Genomic DNA, 19,415 nt, shown 5'->3' on the forward strand with positions numbered 1-19,415 from the left:
TATTTGTAATATTGTACATTTTAATGACTTATTCGGTGATATTCCTAAATCAAGTTGGTAAATACAGCTGGATTTGTAATATTGTAGATATAGTTAATTAATATATATATATATATATATCTAATATATATATATATATATGCAATCTCTCTCTCTCTCTCTATCTATCTCTTCTCTCGTTTGTGTCTCTCTGTCCCTTTGTGTTACATGTTTCTTTTCTCCTCCGACTCTCTGCATTGCGCTGTCTAAGTCCGCTTTTTATTTTACTTTATTTTTTGCCACCTCCCCCCCCACAGAAATTGCAGCAAAAAATACCACAGATCATAAACAATATTTACAATGCTAATAGATTATAATAGTCAGTTGTGTGTGTGTGTGTGTGTGTGTGTATGTGTGTGATATTATAATAATGGTATTGTTTTATTAGAGGATGATGGAGGAGACAATAACAAGTTAATAATAGTCAAATATGTGGGGTATAGAAACGACATATATATATATATATACAAAATAAAATTGAGAGAGCAGAGGGGCAAAAAAATAAAGCAAATGCATTAAAAAAAAAAAAAAATATATATATATATATATATATATAAATATATATATCAACCCAAAACTGGTCATTTGTAAAAATGGATTATCATCGCTATTGACATTCTTCCCCCAGCCCCTCCACCCTATAATGTACACTAATAATAATAATAATAATAATAATAATAATAATAATACAAAGAATTTGGAGAATATAAACAAATGACAACATTATAAAAAATTCCTAAACAACAGAGGCAATCATAATAACCAGAATCAGGAGCAGATGACAGCGAGGGAGATTGTGGGATATGCAGTTGTGCCATAAAAGGAATCAAATAAAATGAATGGTTGGAAAAGTAGCAATATGTGCACAAAAACAAAACAAAATAAATAAAGAAAAATGCTAATGGATAAGGGAATAAAGGATCATAAGAATAGATGTAAGGTACAGCTGAGAGGGATTAGGTGTGTAAGAAATCTATGAGCGAGAGCCATATGGAGGGTGGTTGAGTGGTGTTAAGAGGGGTGGGTGGTTCTTTTTCCAAAGCAATGTGATCTGACAGAAGGTTCTTCCAGTGGGTGATGTGTATGGACTTTTTAGATTTCCAGTTCATGAGGGTAGTTTTCTTGGCGATAGCTAAGGAAGTGAGGAGTATTTTATTATTGGCAGTGGCTATCCGTACGGGTGCCATATCAATATACCGACATTCTATCCATACGCAGCGCCCCTATTTGGCCAGTTTAGGTCATGTGACTAAAACTAAACCTAAACCTAACTCTAACTCTAACCCAAACCCTAAAAATTGTTGCAATATTGGGTTATAACCTAACCCTAACCCGTCCATTCTCTATGAATTTAAAAAGCCATAGGTAGCTGTCAATTACTGATTTGATTTTATTTTAAGAATAATTTCTGTAAATCGGACATTTGTGTGGTGAAAATCCATATCATTTGAAAAACTACAATCTTGGTTTGTAGCTACAAAGTTGGTTTGTGGTTATGATAAGGTCAAATATTTGTCCATTTCCATTGTGTGTGCAGGAACTTCAAGAAGATCTAAGATGGCATCAGACATGAGTTCTCCAAACCCTGACGGCAGAGGCATCATGACTTTCTACCCAACGTACGAGGAATTCAGCAACTTCAGCCGCTACATCGCCTACATAGAGTCCCAGGGGGCTCATAAGGCCGGCCTGGCTAAAGTGAGTGTTATCATTGGATGACAAAGTCCTTTACTTCCTGTGTGCGTAAGTTTGTTTTAACACAATAAATTCTCTTTTTTCTAGATTGTTCCACCTAAAGAGTGGAAACCGAGAGGCTCGTACGACAACATCGATGACTTAGTGATACCAACCCCTTAAGCAGGTGGTGTCGGGCAATGCGGGCGTGTTCTCACAGTATATCAAAAGGAAGAAGGCCATGACTGTGAGGGAGTTCCGGAAGATGGCCAACAGTGTTAAGTTAGTAACACGGAAAAAATATGTTGGATTAACTTTCTTGATTTTAGGTTATTAATCTGTTGTTTCTGTAATGTTTTCTTAGATATCGTCCTCCAAAACATTCAGACTTTGAGGAACTAGAAAGGAATACTGGTCGAACGTGAACAAAAACTGCCCAATATATGGAGCAGATGTGAACGGGAGCTTATTCGAGCCGGTGAGTTTTCATTAAATTGATTAAATACATTCTGCGTAGGTCACTTCAACTGCCAGTCTTCGTCAGAGGTTTCTGCTGATTGCCTTTGATGGTTCCTTTTGAAGTTCACTTGACTTCAAAGGAACCATCAAAGGCAATCAGCAGAACTCCTCTGACGAAGACTGGCAGCTGACAGTCGAAACATGTCGGGAGATAAAACATTTCTGAAAAACCTTGTTTGAATAAACAAAACCTCAACTTATGCTGTTCAAAAGGAAGACAAAATGAATCTCGCTGGAACTATGTGTTGGTGACTTTTGTTTAATGCATCTCTTGTGTTTTCCCCTTAAAGAATGTGAAAGAGTTTAATATTGGCAACCTCGGCACCATCCTGGACACACTGGAGCAGGACAGCGGCATCAACATAGAGGGCGTTAACACACCTTACTTGTATTTTGGGAGTTGGAAAACCACTTTTCCCTGGCACACAGAGGACATGGACCTCTACAGCATCAACTACCTTCACTTTGGAGAGCCCAAATCATGGTGATGATGAACGACAACTCATTGTCATGATCAAAACATATAAATGTATTACTTACTGCATCGATAAATGACTGAACTGTGTGTGTGTGTGTAGGTACGCTGTGTCTTCAGAGCACGGGAAAAGCCTGGAACATCTGGCCAAAGGTAAGAGATCGATATATGACAAATTATTTTATATACATTTTAGAATTGCTGTTAAAATCACTGTTGCCACCTTATGTCATATTTCATTTGAGTTTCAACCACAAATAGACAAGTGGTGACCAACATGTGGATCTCACACTGATTTCGTGTGGCCCCCTAAAATGAATAAAAACACAAATGCCTCAAGAACACACAAAAATACCGGAAAATACACAACATTTGAACCAAAAGTACACAAAATGACTCCAAAAACACACAAAAAGACAACAAAAACTAACTAAAGGGCAACAAAAACTCAGAAACTACAAAAATGGCAGAAAAACATGTGTAATGACAATAAAAAACACAAAATAAATGTACAAAATGACAGAAAAATATACCATAACAACAACAAAAATACAGAATAACTCCAAAACACAAAACTCACAAAACAAAAATTCACAAAACTAAAAGAACAACAAAAACACACCAAAGTACAAAAATTCCTAAAACTAAACTTTGTGATTTCTGTGTGACTTTTAGACTTTTTTCCTGAAAGCGCCAAAAACTGTGAGGCGTTTTTAAGGCACAAGATGGCGCTCATCTCACCTTCAATCTTGGAGAAACACGGCATTCCTTTTGAAAAGGTGAGCAGAGTTTTTCCTTTTCAAGCATTCATCCAAACAAGGACAATGATGTAAATGCTGTAACTGATTTCCTTTGTTTACTCTTTGAAGATTACACAAAACGCTGGTGAATTCATGATAACGTTCCCTTATGCGTACCACGCTGGTTTTAATCACGGTTTCAACTGTGCCGAGGCCACCAACTTTGCCTCGGAACGATGGATCGAGTACGGAAAACAAGCCGTCATGGTGAGGAATAATGTTTATAAGCTCGTATAATTGTTAAGCAAATAAAAGCTGAACAACTCTGTGCTTCGTCGTTGGCAGTGCTCGTGCCGGGAAGACATGGTGAAGTTTTCTATGGACGTGTTTGTGCGTAAATATCAGCCTGACCGTTACGCTCAGTGGTTGGAAGGGAGAGACGTGGTGCCCATCGACCATTCCCAGCCCACCCAGAGGCTAAGGAGTTCTTCGATGACAACGGCTACTCCAAGGACAGCTGTGGGAAATGGAAAAAGTAGGTGGAAAATGTCTTTGTGTGAGGGTGCACATGGTGTTCTGCATTTTCTGGGCTATAAGTCGCACTGGAGTATAAGTGGCATCAGTTACAAGATGCGCCATGAAAGAGGATAAGAAAACACATATATACAGTGACGTGCCGTGACCACTAGGGTTGGGTAGACACGTTGCAAATCAAGACCACAATGGCAATTTCATATGTTTCTGCTGGCAAGTGTTAATCTAACAAAATCAACATCATAAAACACCATTAAAGAAACATAAACAATTATTTAATATAGCCTCCATACTCTCCCAACAAGATACATCTCATGACACACGCGCATCCGTTGTTTGTGTTGGAAACACAGTGAAAAAAAAAATAATATATAAATATATATCAACCATCCTGTTTTCTATCATCTGAATCATTTAAAGTGTAAAATTATTAATGGTAGTTGACTTCATTCGTCCAATTTAGAATGTTTGGTTTAGCATTTTTGTAATTAGCCATACATCGAGTTAAAAATATCAGAGCAGAGGGACAGTTTTTGTCAAAACATCTTAAGTTTGACTTTGGACAGATAACAAATGAAATGATGTTGTTATTGTGACCCCTTTTTATTCTATTATATCATTATACTACGTCAGCCACCAGAGCGTGTCAGCACACTGTTTGTGCACCTTTGTACATCTCAAAGGTTTTACGCCACATTTGGAAAAACAGTAGAGGATCCTTTTAAAGTTGATAAATGTATTCATAATAAATGTTCCCCCCACATCCATTTCAGGACTAAACGGAAGATTGAGACCAAGACCCAGAGTGTGTCTGGAAGTACCAGAAAAGGAAGAGGAGAATAAGGTTCCTCTCAAATCTCCAAGAAATACCAGAAGGATGGCAGAAGTAATACAGGTATCAGTGATGCTAAACATGCTAAAGTATTAGAAAACTTACACAGACAGGAAGTATGATTGGGTGATTTGTTTCTCAGGTTGGCCAAAGTTGATTCTGGTGGATATTTTTCACCAAGGCTTCGGTGACAGAGGCCGAGCTCCCACCATCCAGTCCCAGGCTGAGCCCTCACAACACAGGTAAGACTGTGCAATTAATCGAAATTTGATTTTGATTATTACACTCAATAGTTACAAAAACAACATAATAGAGAAAAAAGTATTATTTGAGAAATAATATAATAATAATAATAATAATATATTTTTTAATTAAAATGTTTTATTATACATGTGTTTTATTTGTATAAAACAAATTTCCATGATTTAGGATATCTACAAAAATAAAGCTTGGCACACACACAAAAAAATGATTATTAATACGAACTTTAATTTGTTTAATGCTGGGGTTCTCAACTGGTCTCAACCTGGGACCTATACATTTTGCTACGGTCATTAAATCGCGACCCATTTTTTTTAGAATTCAACCTAAAATTTAGTTTTTCAAAAATACCTATTGACAACACATATATAATCTTTTTTTTTTTTTTTTTTAATTCTATATATTTCACAAAAAAGTTTGAAAACCACTGGTCTAACTTGTCCTGACTGTGTTCCTCCAATAGATAGAAGAAGAACAATCCTACTGCAAGCCACTGCCGAAGAAGCAGAAGCTGCAGCAGGCGGAGCCTCGTAATCACTAGCTCATCAAAGACGAGCCCAGTGATGATGCTGCGTCATCGCCATTAATGAAGTTTGAGATTCTTGCCAGTTGAAGCAGCAAAAAATAAATCATATATACATATAGAACGTCTCCAGTTTTGCTTCACATATCAATAATGAAAACAAATGCACCAATCTAACTTTTATTATTATTATTTTTATTATTATTATTATTTGTATTTCTAATTTCTGTAACATAAGTTTTGAAAGCTGTATAGACCTTGTGACTGACGTCACGGCACATTGACCCAGCGCCATCTTGGAAGATGACGGCTATTCTGTCCTGGCTGACAGATAGCGAACAAATTTGAGAGACCCAGTAGATTGACTCAAGTTGCTTTACTGAATCTTCCCGTACTTTTTTTTTGTAAAACTGCAACACAATGAAATTAACACAATGTTACAAATTGAAATTAAATATATGCAACAACACTGGTCACACTTTCGTTCTTCCTTTCCAGGTTATAAATCAGGTAAGTACATCACACTGTTAAATAAGGCAAACACATCTTTTTTACAGTATGCTTCCACAGGTAAATAACAGCATAAACACAGTAAACAGCAATACTGGTTCACACATAAACATAGCATATAACACAAACAAGGTCTGACAATTAACTGAATTAGTCATAGCAGCTAAACTAGCTTCTTGCTATTGCTTAGCTTCACGATTTGCGTTAGCATAGTTAGCACGGTTTTTGTGACTTAAAATAAATGTCTCAAACACTATCTTAAAGATCACAGTGCCACAAAACAACTAAAATAATAAATTGCATTCATACTCACTGTTAGTTCACTCCAAAACTCAGACAACAACACTCTGTGGCAGAGCACTTGTAGCTTATGCATGAACAAAGAAAGTGCCTGGTCCTTTACACCGCAGTAACTCAAAAACACCACCAGGGGGACTTAACCCTTTCAATCCCTGACAGGAGTCAGAACACTCCCCGCTTGGTATAAACATGTTATACCACTATTTACACCTTCTTCTGTGGCATAAGTAAAACAACATCACTAATGGGTCTAAGATACTCCTTAATTACACATGAGATTGGAACCAGAAGTTTACTAACAGTCCATCCAGGATGCGTCTTGCCACACCGATTAGCCTCTCCCAAGCTCCTCCCATGTGTGAGGAGTGGGGAGCATTAAAGGTCCACGTACATCCCTGCTCCTGCAGGTAGCTCTTGACCTCAGGGTCATCTGTGTTTACTTGAAGTTCTCTACATGCACCGATGAAATTCGTGCCTCTATCTATTGATGAAGCTCGAGGTCGACATGGATTTGATAACTTCAAGATTCACAGCTCTTGTACTTAGACAAGCAAAAATCACTGCCCACCTCTTGCTCTCTGCAGCTCCACCTCGTGTCCGCCGGGTTGTGACACTCCATGGGCCAAAAACGTCAAGCCCTACATGAGTAAAAGGTGGGTCTGTTGCCAACCTGTCAGCCGGCAGGTCAGACATCTTTTGAACTTCTGTCTGCCTCTCAACTTCTTACAGATGATGCATTTGAATATGATGCTCGAGGTGAGTCTCCTCCCTCCTACAATCCAGACACCAGCGGTGCGCAATGCACCCTCAGTGAAGTGGCGACCCTGGTGGGCTACTTTATCATGATAGTGTCAGACCAGGAGAGTGGTCACGTGATGGCCAGCTGGTAGGATGAGTAGATGTTTCTCTTGGTCTTCCAAATCTGCCCTGTGTATCCGACCTCCAACTCTAATCAATCCGTTCTTGTCAATGAAGGGATCCAGCTTTGCAAGGGGACTTTGGCAGTGCACTTTGGTACCCTGAGTTAAGCATTTCAGCTCCTCTTTATACACATCCTCCTGCACAGCCTTGAAGATATCCATCTTTGCTTGAGAACGCTCTCTGGTGAGCGGCTGACTGCATTGATGCCACCCCTTACATCTATCAGTCTTACTCTCTCTGGAGAATGACTTGGCTACATGAACGAGACTTGCCATGCCTCTTACTAGACTCTTCAAAACAGAGAAGCGTTCAAACCTTGATGCTCCAAAACACTGTTCTGCGGTCTTGGTTATGAGACGGGTGACTTGGGGCCGAACATCTTTATCTGCATCTGGTTGCACAAGCTCAAATGATTCTGCTTCATCATCCTGTCTTGGACTCAGCTGACTGAAAAAGGGAGGGCCAAGCAACCAGCTGGATGAGACTAAGTGAGCTGCTGGAATTGGCCTGGTTCCCTGATCTGCAGGGTTTTGGTCAGTCAACACATACTGCCACTGTTTTGGTTCAGTGGAGCCTCGAATGCGAGCTACTCGGTTAGCTACATAGGTATAGAACCTGTAGACCAAAGCTAAAAGCTTTAAACGGAGGCTACTGAGTTCATCTCCTCTTCAGCCTCTCCTCACATTATATGTGGCCTTTTTTACATCTTCACCTGGAGTTATGCAACTTATGTATCATGATGGATTTAAGATGAAAAAACTCCTTGAACTAATAGATAGAAATCTTGTATTTCTTTAGAATCCTCCTGGAATTAACCCTCAAACATAAACACTATCAATCCTCTCTCTGTTCTGGGCCGGGGTCCAGACCTCGAGAGCTGTTTCTGTTGTTTCTCCCATCCAGCCAGTATTTGACCTCCGGTGTCTCTCTCTAAGAAACAGGAAAACAGTTCCCCTTTTTATCTTTCTCATTAGCTGCAGTGCAGCATTAGACGATGACCTGCTAACTACAGATGTGTGAGTGGAGGCTCTTCTTTCCTTTTAGCGCTACATTCTTCAGTTAACGAGGATCAGAGGTCCTGCTCAGGGTTCAGAAGACAGTCTTATTCACTGAGATGATAAGCAGAGCAGAGAAGTTGTCAGAGGTCAGCAGTACCTAACTCTTTAACATTAACTCTTTTAACTTGACAGCAGGGACTTCATTCATGTTTTAATAGTGGAACAGCTCGAGTTCACAATCAGTGATTTTAATCAAATGATCTAAGATGCGTATGTATGCATCCATATATATATATATATATATATATATATATATATATATATATATATATATATATAAAAACATTTTTAGGTAAAGACTGAAAATATACAAATATTTCAGTCTTTAACTCGTCCACGGATTCTTCCCATACTAGCGGCTGCAGCACAACCTGCTGCACTTGAAAGGAAGTGTAGATAGTATTCTTCTTCTTCTCTCTTCTTCTTCTCTCTTCTTCTTCTTCTACTTCTTCTTCTTCGTTTTGTTTCATGTTGGATGGCACCTAGCGTTACAGGTACATTACAGTCACTAACTAATACAGGAGTGTTAACCAGAGAACTATGTCCCTAAATCTATGAAAAAAAAAAACTAAATTATTTTCATTAACTCAGTTTCTTTTAAAAACATAAGCAATGCTTTATATTTCCCCTCCTCAATGTTAAACAGATTTTATAGATTTAAAACTCTTGCCTCCTAATTCTTGAATTCTTCCTTAAAGGTGCATTATGTAAGATTTTTTTTTTTTTGACATAATTTGGTCAAAAATCCATAATCATCTTGTGTGTTATAAATGGAAAGTCAATCTATTCTCTTTCTCCTGGCCCTTTGAATGAGATTTAGAAATCCAGGAGCGTGACACTGGATGTCAGCCAATTCAAGATCTTTCTACAATGGGCTGTTTTGGGTGTTACTATTGGCTGCTGACTGAAGTTGGTAGTAAAAGTGCAATGGCGGATGTTCCAGCAGAAGTCTCCATCACAGCGTTAGACACAACAGTTACATGGCAAATCAAGAAAAGAAAAAAAGTCAGACTGAGGTGGAGAAACAACAGTTAAAGGCACAAACATACTGAGGACGGATCACTTTGAATCCTCTCGGATCCCCGTAACTGTGCAGAGTCCGCCTCACCTACTGGTGTCAGAGGGAGAGTGAGAACAGACGGGATAAATTGCGTGTAAACCCAAGAGAAGCTTATTCAAGGTGAATTCATTTTACAGTCTGGATGCAGAGTGATGGTTGTCACTCTGCCCTGAGCGGCAGGCAGCTGGGATCACAGCCCGTTTGTGTGTGCTTGTGGCGGGAACGAGCGGGCAGCAGCCGCTGCTCAGGGCAGTAACTACAGAGTGATACGTGCTTTCATGTCAGAATCTCTAAAACACCAGAAAAAATTCCACTAACACAAGATATTTGTCACTAGTTTCTATTGAGAAAAACGTCCCTAAGGGCGCTATTCTCCCCCTGTACTTCATACCTGTCAAGTTTTGGATTTGAAAATAAGGGAAATTTTCTGGGCCCACTACGAGCCATCCCACCCGCCCCATCTGCCCAACCAAGCTCCAGTATCCCTTATATTTTAAGATAGGTGTACAAGAAATCTAAAATACCCACTTGTCAACCACTTACTAAATACAATTATGTGATTAGAATCTGGTAGGTCGACCTTTATTAACATTGAAATGCTGTGAACATTCCTACTAGGGCTGGGCAATATGAACCAAAACTCAGATCTCAATATTTTTTTCTCAAAATGGTGATAAACAATATAAATCTAGATCATTTTATCAAATAAAGTCTGACCAGAAAGACAATTCTGGGTTAAATGTGCTGATGCAAAATGCCACACATGGACATTCATTAACAAACAGCTGATCAATATGTGCACTCAGAAATCCATCTAACTGAGCTTTACATGTTGTTCTGAGAAGTAAAAGCAGCGACTCATAATAAGCTATTATATATATATTATAGATATTGATGAAATATAGTTTTCTCTATCGCCAAAATCGACAACTCGATACATCTTGAATCTCGATATATCGCCCAGCCCTAATTCCTAAATTATAAAACAGCCTAAATAAACATATAACTGTCTTTATGAAGCACATGTGTTTATTTAATATACTTACAGTTTATATACAAGTCAATGCATTGCTTGTCTTTAAGTCAGACATTATCATTTTATTTTCATTACATATTTTCTTTTAATTTTTCATGCTCTCTCATGTGGTTCTCTGGTATTCACTAATGACTTATTAGAAACATTTGTTGCAGACTTTACATCATTTAACACTTTTTAAAGCAGCGTATATTTGTGGAGCTTGTGATTGGCTGATTTTTCATGGTGACTTACATTGTTCCTTCCCCCGTGGTAGACATTAAAATCTCAGTTATTAATCTAACAGAACGTGTAACTGTGTCCCATCCTGCAGCTCATTTGAAAGGTAAATTCTGTGTCCCATTTTACAACGTATTTACACCAGTTCTTTTTTTTTTTCGCCGGAACGTTCTTCATTCATTGTGTCTCTTCTGAGTTATTTCCGGGTTTGTTCCCACTGTCAGCACTAATCTGAGAGCTGCCACTGAGGCCATTTCAGGTGGCAGTTCTCGCGAGGCTAGTGGAGCTGTTCAGTTTAGTAAGACATCTTTGAAATATTATTACATTAAAATACGGGATATTCACGGGAAAATAATAATATGGGAAGATGGCAGGAAAGAGGGGTAAAATACGGGAGTTTCCCGGCCAAAACGGGATACTTGACAGTTATGCTGTACTTAAGTCAGCCGCTGTGCGCCTCCATCCCAGTTACGCACTCTGGGTGGAGCGGCCCTGAAATGCGGGCGTTCCCATTCAAATCTGGCCTTGCGCATATTCTCTGCTGAAGTTCTTTTCTTCTTATGCACTTTTGAACCTGGAATAACTGCAGTGGCCGGAGGAAGTGAAACATTATATTGCACTAGAAGTATGAACTTAGTTACATTTTAAACCACACAGACTCATATTATTGCAGAAGAGACTCAGAAATAATTTATCCAAACTGACACTGTCTCGTTGTTACACTGTTGCACTGTCATGGGTTCAATATGTTCACACTTAACAGTTCTAGACGGTACAAAATGTGTTGCATTTCATTATATTTTATCCGTGCTGTCTGCTCCTTTTTCTGCAGAGACGGTGGGTGCTGCGTCGTGGAGCTGATCAGCTGTGCGCACCCGAGTTGAGCCTGCTCGAGAAATGAAACTCTAACAGACGCAGACTTCTGTTCACGTTGGTCACGTGGATGTCCAACTATTTTCGTACTATGTCCAACGTAAAGCCGCAGTTTGATTCACTCCAGAGTAAATAATAAGTGAGGCAAGCTGTCATATGCAGAGGTTGGTGAAATGCGTATGAGACGATTGATAGCAGAAACTGTTCCCACACATATTTAAATGAGGCTCAGCTTCAGTTCGGATTTGCTCACATTAGCTCCATGAAGGCTTTAGACAATCTATTTTTAAAACTGTGTATTATGTAGGAAGCCACTGGTTGTGTTTCACTGCAAACATCTGTGTCTCCTCTGGATTAAAGCAAGACGCTCTGCGGGATTATTTCCTCATACCTATAGCGCGTCACACTCGGTCACGCTTTAGATCAGGTACCGTATTGATGACAGATGTTGACTGATGTGCTGATTATTTCAGAATGCAGGAATGGAAGAATTTAATCAAATCAGGCTTTCTACACAAACAAACGTGAATCTATAGATAGTTTGGGGGGTAAAAAGGAGAGATTTTAACTGTGGTTCGGACAGAAGAATGCAACCAATTCTCTCACACTGCAATAATCTGATCAAATCAACCTGTTACACTGTTTATCAATGAAGGCGTTTCAAATTAAAAGTGCGCTTTATCATTTTCATGGATTCCAATGACATTTACAAGGGGTGGGAAAAATCTATGTTCCGTGATTTCTAGACAGCCCCAAAAAATGACATCATGGCCTCCTTTGCTTCAGACTGCCTTCATTGACAGACTACGTGCTTTTGGTTTATTTACACGTGGTGAGCGTGTCAGGAGCCTGGACCGGCGAATACGCACAGGAGAGAGGCGCATAACTGTGGCAAGGACTTTAAAACATGTTAAAATTACTGTATTATTATTATTATTACATTTTACCTAGTGGCGGTATATGGCCAGTAGGCGGAGCTGTGAGCATTCGGTGTCAATAGCGGATGTCAGTCACCAATAGAGTGAGACGTCAGACAGTGCTAGTTACACGGAGCAACACAGACGTGAAAACTGCTATGTTTTGTCACTATTTCCTGAGGAATAAAAATTAATATGTGAAACAAAGGATCGACCACAGCGTCATTTTTATAAGTGTAACATAACTGCAGGCATGCAAAAAAGCGCTTCAGTGCAGACTGGAGAATAGGGCCCTAAAAGCATTCACAAAGACACCGGTAAGGGAGGTTGAGTTTCGGTTTCAGTTTCAAAACAAAGCGGAGAGAGGATTCTACAAACTGCAGCTTTAAATCTTTCTCTCTGGATAAAGTACTTCCAGCATTCCGGCCTCTGATCCACACTCACAAAATCCTGTTGGATGTTTTCCCATTAAATGCATTGTTTTATATAAACCAGTGAGTCATAACCTCAGTCTAGATATGATTGTTTCCTCCCTGGAGCTTCTTCCTGCTGATTCCCTTCCTCCCACTTTTTGCTTTACATTATACAAATGACAACCTTTAGTTCCTGCATCACAATATTTCTGCCACTCTCTCATTATCTTGGAGAGAATTATTAATTTATTTGGCTTCACTTTTACTCAGAGATTCCTCCATTAGCTCATTCTGTTTTGCCAGAGCGTCTGCAATCTCATTTCTCTCAATACCACTATGAGCTGCAGATCCACCTAAATCTAACTTCTGTCCCCCTGTGTTGTAGTCCTAAAAGTGCTTCAAAAATGTCATACACCATCTCTGGTCTGACATAGATTCATTATTATCCTTGGCATCATTGCAGACTGAACATGACCTTATTTACCCGATTTTGTTCTATTCATTGCTATACCACTACAATAGCTAACATTTCTACTGTTAAGTGATCTGATGTTATTTTATTAATACTTGCATAATAATCAGGGGCTTTCACCTTTATTTATCTTCATATAGGTTTTTACACAAACATGAAATTTGTTCTCTGCATTTGACCCATCCCTGAGGAGCAGTGGAGCAGGCCACCACTCCCACTTATACATTTAAATTTGGAATACTAAAAGCAAACCCAGTATTTCCCTTCCTGGGTTCCTTAATCTGTCGGTGTAAGTTGGAATGTGAGCTTGGTGTACTGGTCTCAGCCTTTCAGCAACTGCACCATCCTAATTTCCTTTCCCTATGTCTTCCTTCATTTTTTTTTAATGTATAAATTTAAACATATAGGGGGAAATAACCACGAAGGGGTCACCAGGTAAGAGTATATCTTTCCCTATGCAGTTCCATTTTACTAGCTGTCCCTACATAACACTCCCACTTTGTTGCTCAGCTCTCCCAGCATGGTTCACTGCTGGATGTTCTTCAGTTTGTCCTCGTAGACTTATCCATTGATTTAACACCAACTTTTTGTACCTCAAGAGTAATGGCACTTCTCCCATTTCTACTTGGACTGCTATGGCTGTAGAAGACTTAATAGACCCAAAGGATAACCTCAATTGATTTTGAAGACATCTAGCTTTTTTTTGGATGCTGATCTGTACACTATACAGTACTTCCATAATCAATCAATGATCTTATTATATAACGCTGGACCAGACAGAACAGGACTCAAATGCGGGACCCAGAATCACGTCCGAGAGTTTTATTCTTAAAAAGGTCGATACACGCGAGGTCAGTCAGCACAAGCAGAAGTACAAAAGGAGCAGTCAGAGGCAAAATCCAGGAGGCAAAAAAAAGGTGAAAAACAGGCAGAGTCAGAACTAGTCACTAGGAAAACACTAGATTACTGGTCACGAATGAAAACAGACTGGCAAACAAAACTGAAGGAGTGTTTGTTTGATTTCAAAACAAACAATAACCAGGAATAAATATTTGCTCCCTGGTAAAGATTGTAGCTCTAAAAAGTGGTACAATGATAAACTTGGTGATATTACAGCCTGTGAAAGCAGTACGGGGATGTATTTACTCCTTCTCCGGGTTTTAGTATCGTCCGGTGAAGCCAGCTCCGTTTACTGATCTCCGTGTGTGTTTAATAACTCCATGTGTCCGTGTTAATCTGCACGATTATGTTGTCACCAAAAGCATCATCGCCGCAAGTCGCACATGCGCTAAACGACCGTAATTAACTTAAAGTGGCTTTAAGTGTTGTTAAATGTTTACAAGATAGAGGAATTATCTCATTCAGAATTAAAAACAGAATAAACCAGCCACCTAATTCGGAATTAACTTCAATTTGAAATTAAATTAGCATTAGGAATTAAGTGTTTACCAGGTCAGGTTAAAGAGGAATTAACTTTTATTCCTCTTTAAAGAGGAACTAAAGCTGTCATGTAAACGTGGCCAGTGAACTCCACATTTCTTCCCCTTGTCCACATTTCCCCATCGTCTGCAAAAAGGGAAAACCACATTCCTCTTAATACATCATTTATCAATTATAGAAAATTATAAAGGGCTTACTATGCTGCCTTGAGGTGCTCCATTCTCAATCACACATTTTACTGAGTATTTTTTCCCTACTCTAACCTGTATTGTTCTTTCTAATAAGAAGTTCTTGATCCATCTATAAATCCTAAATAGATTGATTAACAATCCTTCTCTCCACATCATATTATACGCCTTCTCTATGTCAAAAAATACTGTCACACCTTCCTAATGTCATGTTCCAAACATAAAGCTGGATCCATGGTATTTTGTCCTCTCCTAAAACCACTCTGATATTTTGACTTGTATCCTTTATTTTCAAAATAATATGTTAACCTATCATTGATCATTTTCTCCATTATTTTGCAGATTTTAGACATTAAAGAAATTGGTCTATAATTCCCTGGATGAGTACAAACTTTTCCTGGCTTAGGTATTAGAACTATGATCGCCTCCTTCCAACTTTGAGGCAATTTTCCACCCACCCAAACTTTATTATATAGATTAAATAAACAGTCCTTTGACGTTTCACTGAGACTGTTAATCATTTAATAACAAATCTGAATCTTACATGGTGCTGACATATTGGTTTTCTTAAGAGAGCGGTTGAGTTCTGTTTTTGTAAATGGCCAATGTAATATATCATTGACTTCTTCCTCATGTTGTAATATTTCCTTATTCTCTGCTGTTGTCACTTGCCTCCCTCTTTTCCCCTCTTCACTAATGTTGTCGGAACTATAGTATAAAATATGTTTTTACCAGCATTTCTGCTTTCTCCTCGTCTTTTATTGCTGTTTTTCACCATCACTTAATGCTGATATCCGGAGTTTCTGAGAGGACATCTCGATGTCCCGCCCTCAACAGCTCCACTTCCTCCCTCGCCTTTGCAATCTACCAGAAGCCACACCCCTACTTTTCTGCATGCGCCACATGGAACATAACAAGGTTATGGTCACATTGATATAGGTCTATGGGTCAGGTAAGAGCCAAAATCATATTTACCTGTTTGCTGTTGTGGCCTTGTTTCCATGCACAGTTCCGCGTTCACTTTGATTGACAGTCTCAAAAACATGAAGTCGAATCCTATTGGCTGGGCGCACTCTGCGATTGTTTCCATTTGTATAGGGGTCTATAGGATGAAGGAGGGACTTATATACATTAATGTATAAGACTGACCACCGGCAATAGACCATAGTAAAAGACTAGTTAGGTGTTTTTGTGCATTTCAAATGAATCAAACATAAACATTGATTTTTCAGAAACTCCGGATATCAGCTTTAAGACAAGACATCCACACTCTCTTTTAAACCGCTTCATTTTTGAATCATTCTCCATACTTTATCAATTCTTGTTTCAATTCCTATTGAGTTACAAAATTTCTTCCAAAAAACCTTCTTTCCATGTTTAACAGTTCTCCTTACCATTGCTTGCAATTTGTTATATGTAATGAAATTCTGGAAATTATGATTCGTTTTTTAACAGTTTAAAAGCTTTATTTTGCAACTTAATTGCTTCCCCACACTCCTTTGTCCACCATGGTACAATCTTCTTCTTGTACTTATCACCCTTCTCTTGAATAGACTGCTTTGCTGCCTTAAGAATGGCTCTACAAAAAGAAACATTTTATTCATCAATATTCTCAGAGATATCAACTTTTTCCATTTTTTGATCACTAGTACATCTAATTTTTTCCCAATCTGTGAGGAAGCAGCTTGCAGATGGCCTGGCCAGGATCAATGAGAGCCAGCTCCCCGGCAAGTATAAAGTATGGAGTTACCAGTTCATACCGTACCCAAGGGTGATGTGGCCTTTGAAGATGAGTGAAGTCCCCTCCTCCATGGTAGACAAGATGGACAGACTGGCTAACTCATATATCAGGAAGTGACTCGGACTGCCGAGATGCCAGCCAGACGTAGGCCTCTTTGGCAGAAATACGCTGCAACTACCATTGCGATTCATTGGCCTGAGTTACAGGCAAGAGAAGGCTCGGATGGTGATGGAGCTGAGGGAATCCAATGTCCAACTGGTGAGAGCAGCTGGCTCTCAGATACAAACAAGGAGGAAGTGGAAAGCCCAGGAAGAGGTCAATCAGCAGGCTGAAACATTGCGAGGTAGTCGGCAGAGTCCAGGAGGGTTGAGCAGGCCTTGGGAGGAGTGAGACCACCCGCTTCTGTTGTAAGGCCTCCAAGGAAGAGCGGAGAGCCATGGTGGTAGCAGAAGTGACAAGGACCAAGCAGGATCGCCTTAATAGCAAAGCGGTGTCTGAAAGACGGCAGAGAGGCTGGATGTCATTGGAAGGTGTCACAGACAGGCCCTTGACATGGTCTGACCTGTGAAAGATCCCCCAAGCCAGGCTCAGCTTCCTAAACAGATCTACTTATGACACTCTACCTTGTCCCAGAAACCTCCACTAGTGGTTCGGTGTTGAAGAGACCTGTCCCCTTTGTAGTACCAGCAATGCAAGCCTCCAGCATATCCTGTCGGGCTGCAAGATAGCATTGCCCCAAGGCCACTACAGGTGGCCACACAATATGGGGTTGAGGAAGTTGGCAAAGGTGGCAGGGTTATGCAGACAGGAGGCTAACAGCAGTCTTCCAGCGAGACAACCCATCCTGTTTGCAAGGGCCGGAGAGAATGTCAACCCCCCTCGCCAGAGATGTATGTCAAAAGTCCTCACACCTGGCAGTGAGTGGACCATGAGGGTCGACCTGGGGATGCAGCTCCAGTTCGTCAGCGAGGTGGTAGAAACATCGCTCCGACCAGACCTGGTCATGTGGTCAGAGCCACGCAAGACCATTATGTTGGTGGAGCTCACTGTCCCTTTGGAGGAGGGTATGCAGGCTGCCAACAAGCAAAAAAGATCTAAGTATGCAGACCTGGTGGAAGACTGAAAGAAGGCTGGCTAGAAAGCCATCTTGTGTCCCGTCAAAGTGGGATGCAGGGTCTTCGTCAGGTCTTTAACGGTTTGCCTGCTGCGCGATATGGGATGCAGAGGAGCAGGGTGTTGGAAAGCCATCAAAGAACTGGCCGAGGAGGCAGAGAGGGGCAGCTTTTGGCTATGGCTGAGGAGGAAGCATAAGAGTTGGGGGGCAGATAACACCTAGTGCATTGGCAGGGGGTTGGAGGGAGAGATCCCTGTCATCGCTCCGCCACCAGGAGATGTACTGGGGTTAATGGTCCCCAGCTGATGACCCATTTATACCCTGGGAGTTATTCAGATTAACATTTTGATCTCCTTTTGATCTCATTTCACCCAACAAGATAGATTCACAATAAATTCTGCAGACTTATTTTCATAATTAACATCAATTTTTCAATGCAATTTATCTTTAAAGGGGACATCTCATGCTAAAGGCACTTTTTTAGCCCTTAAATGCATTTTGTTGTATATTTAGAGTGCTTAGAAGTACAGAAAAAATCAAATAAGTCTCTTCGGGTGCTCCGTAGATATCTTTATATTCTGTTTTGCTCATATTTTTCAATCTGTTTTGATTTCTCTATTCTCTATTACGTTTTTTGAACTATTACATCACAGTATTTGCAGCGGAACTGCCAAATTAGTACATCAACTCCAGGTCCAACACTTCGAGCAATCCACCATTTTTATTTCTCGATTTTATTTTGTAGTCCAAGCTCAAGGATGCCGAAGTTACGAGAGGATAAGTCAAAATGTTCGGTTGTTGGATGTAGTAACCCACACGCTTCATTACAACGTCTCCCAGCATCAGAACCTTTTCAAAGTGCCTGGTTGAGTTTTATTTTTTATGGAAATGTACCCACATCTGTGGGTAAGGTCATTTTTGTGTGCGCGAAGCACTTCAAGGATGACTGCTTCTGCAACCTCCGCCAGTATAAAGAAGGATTTGCCAAATGCTTTGTCTGATTGAGGGGTCAATTCCTTCTATCTTTGGAGACGACGAACAGAGCACTTCAATAAGCTGTAAATAACGGTAAAAAGTGTGATGATAAGACATCCCTGTCATTGTTTTGTTAGCATTAGCAGTTGCACCGTCTTCAGACTTCATATGTTAGCGCTGTGTGCTCGTTTTAGATCCTTGATGAAATGGCCTACGTGATTTAATTTAAGTCTAAAGTTTTCATTAGTCATTTCATTTTGCCGTTTTTGTCTTTGAAAAGACTGTATTAAAATGTATTTCGTGATGTTAGCTTGGCGCTAGCGTTAGCTCGGTGCTTGTGTTAGCTCACTTGTTAGGGTTCTGCAGGTTCATCATCTTCATATTCATCTCGCTCCGCCAGGTCAGACTCTGGCTCGAACATGTAAGGCTGGATGGACAAGTCTTCTGTTGTTGACATTGTGTAAATAACCTCTGAATAAAAAGACAATAAATAGACTGAATAAATACACAAAATGACTCCAGAATCACACTACAATGGCAACAAAAAACAATGATTATACAAAAAATGCACAAAAAGACAA

General features: G+C 39.8%; 1 pseudogene; it reads left to right on the top strand.

Moving 5' to 3' along the window:
- Window positions 1-1,596: 1,596 nt before the first annotated feature.
- LOC114458825 (lysine-specific demethylase 4A-like) lies at window positions 1,597-17,868 on the top strand (annotated as a pseudogene).
- Window positions 17,869-19,415: the final 1,547 nt, after the last annotated feature.

The sequence above is a fragment of the Gouania willdenowi genome, unplaced genomic scaffold (genome assembly GCF_900634775.1).
Source record: "Gouania willdenowi unplaced genomic scaffold, fGouWil2.1 scaffold_18_arrow_ctg1, whole genome shotgun sequence".
NCBI lineage: Eukaryota > Metazoa > Chordata > Actinopteri > Blenniiformes > Gobiesocidae > Gouania > Gouania willdenowi.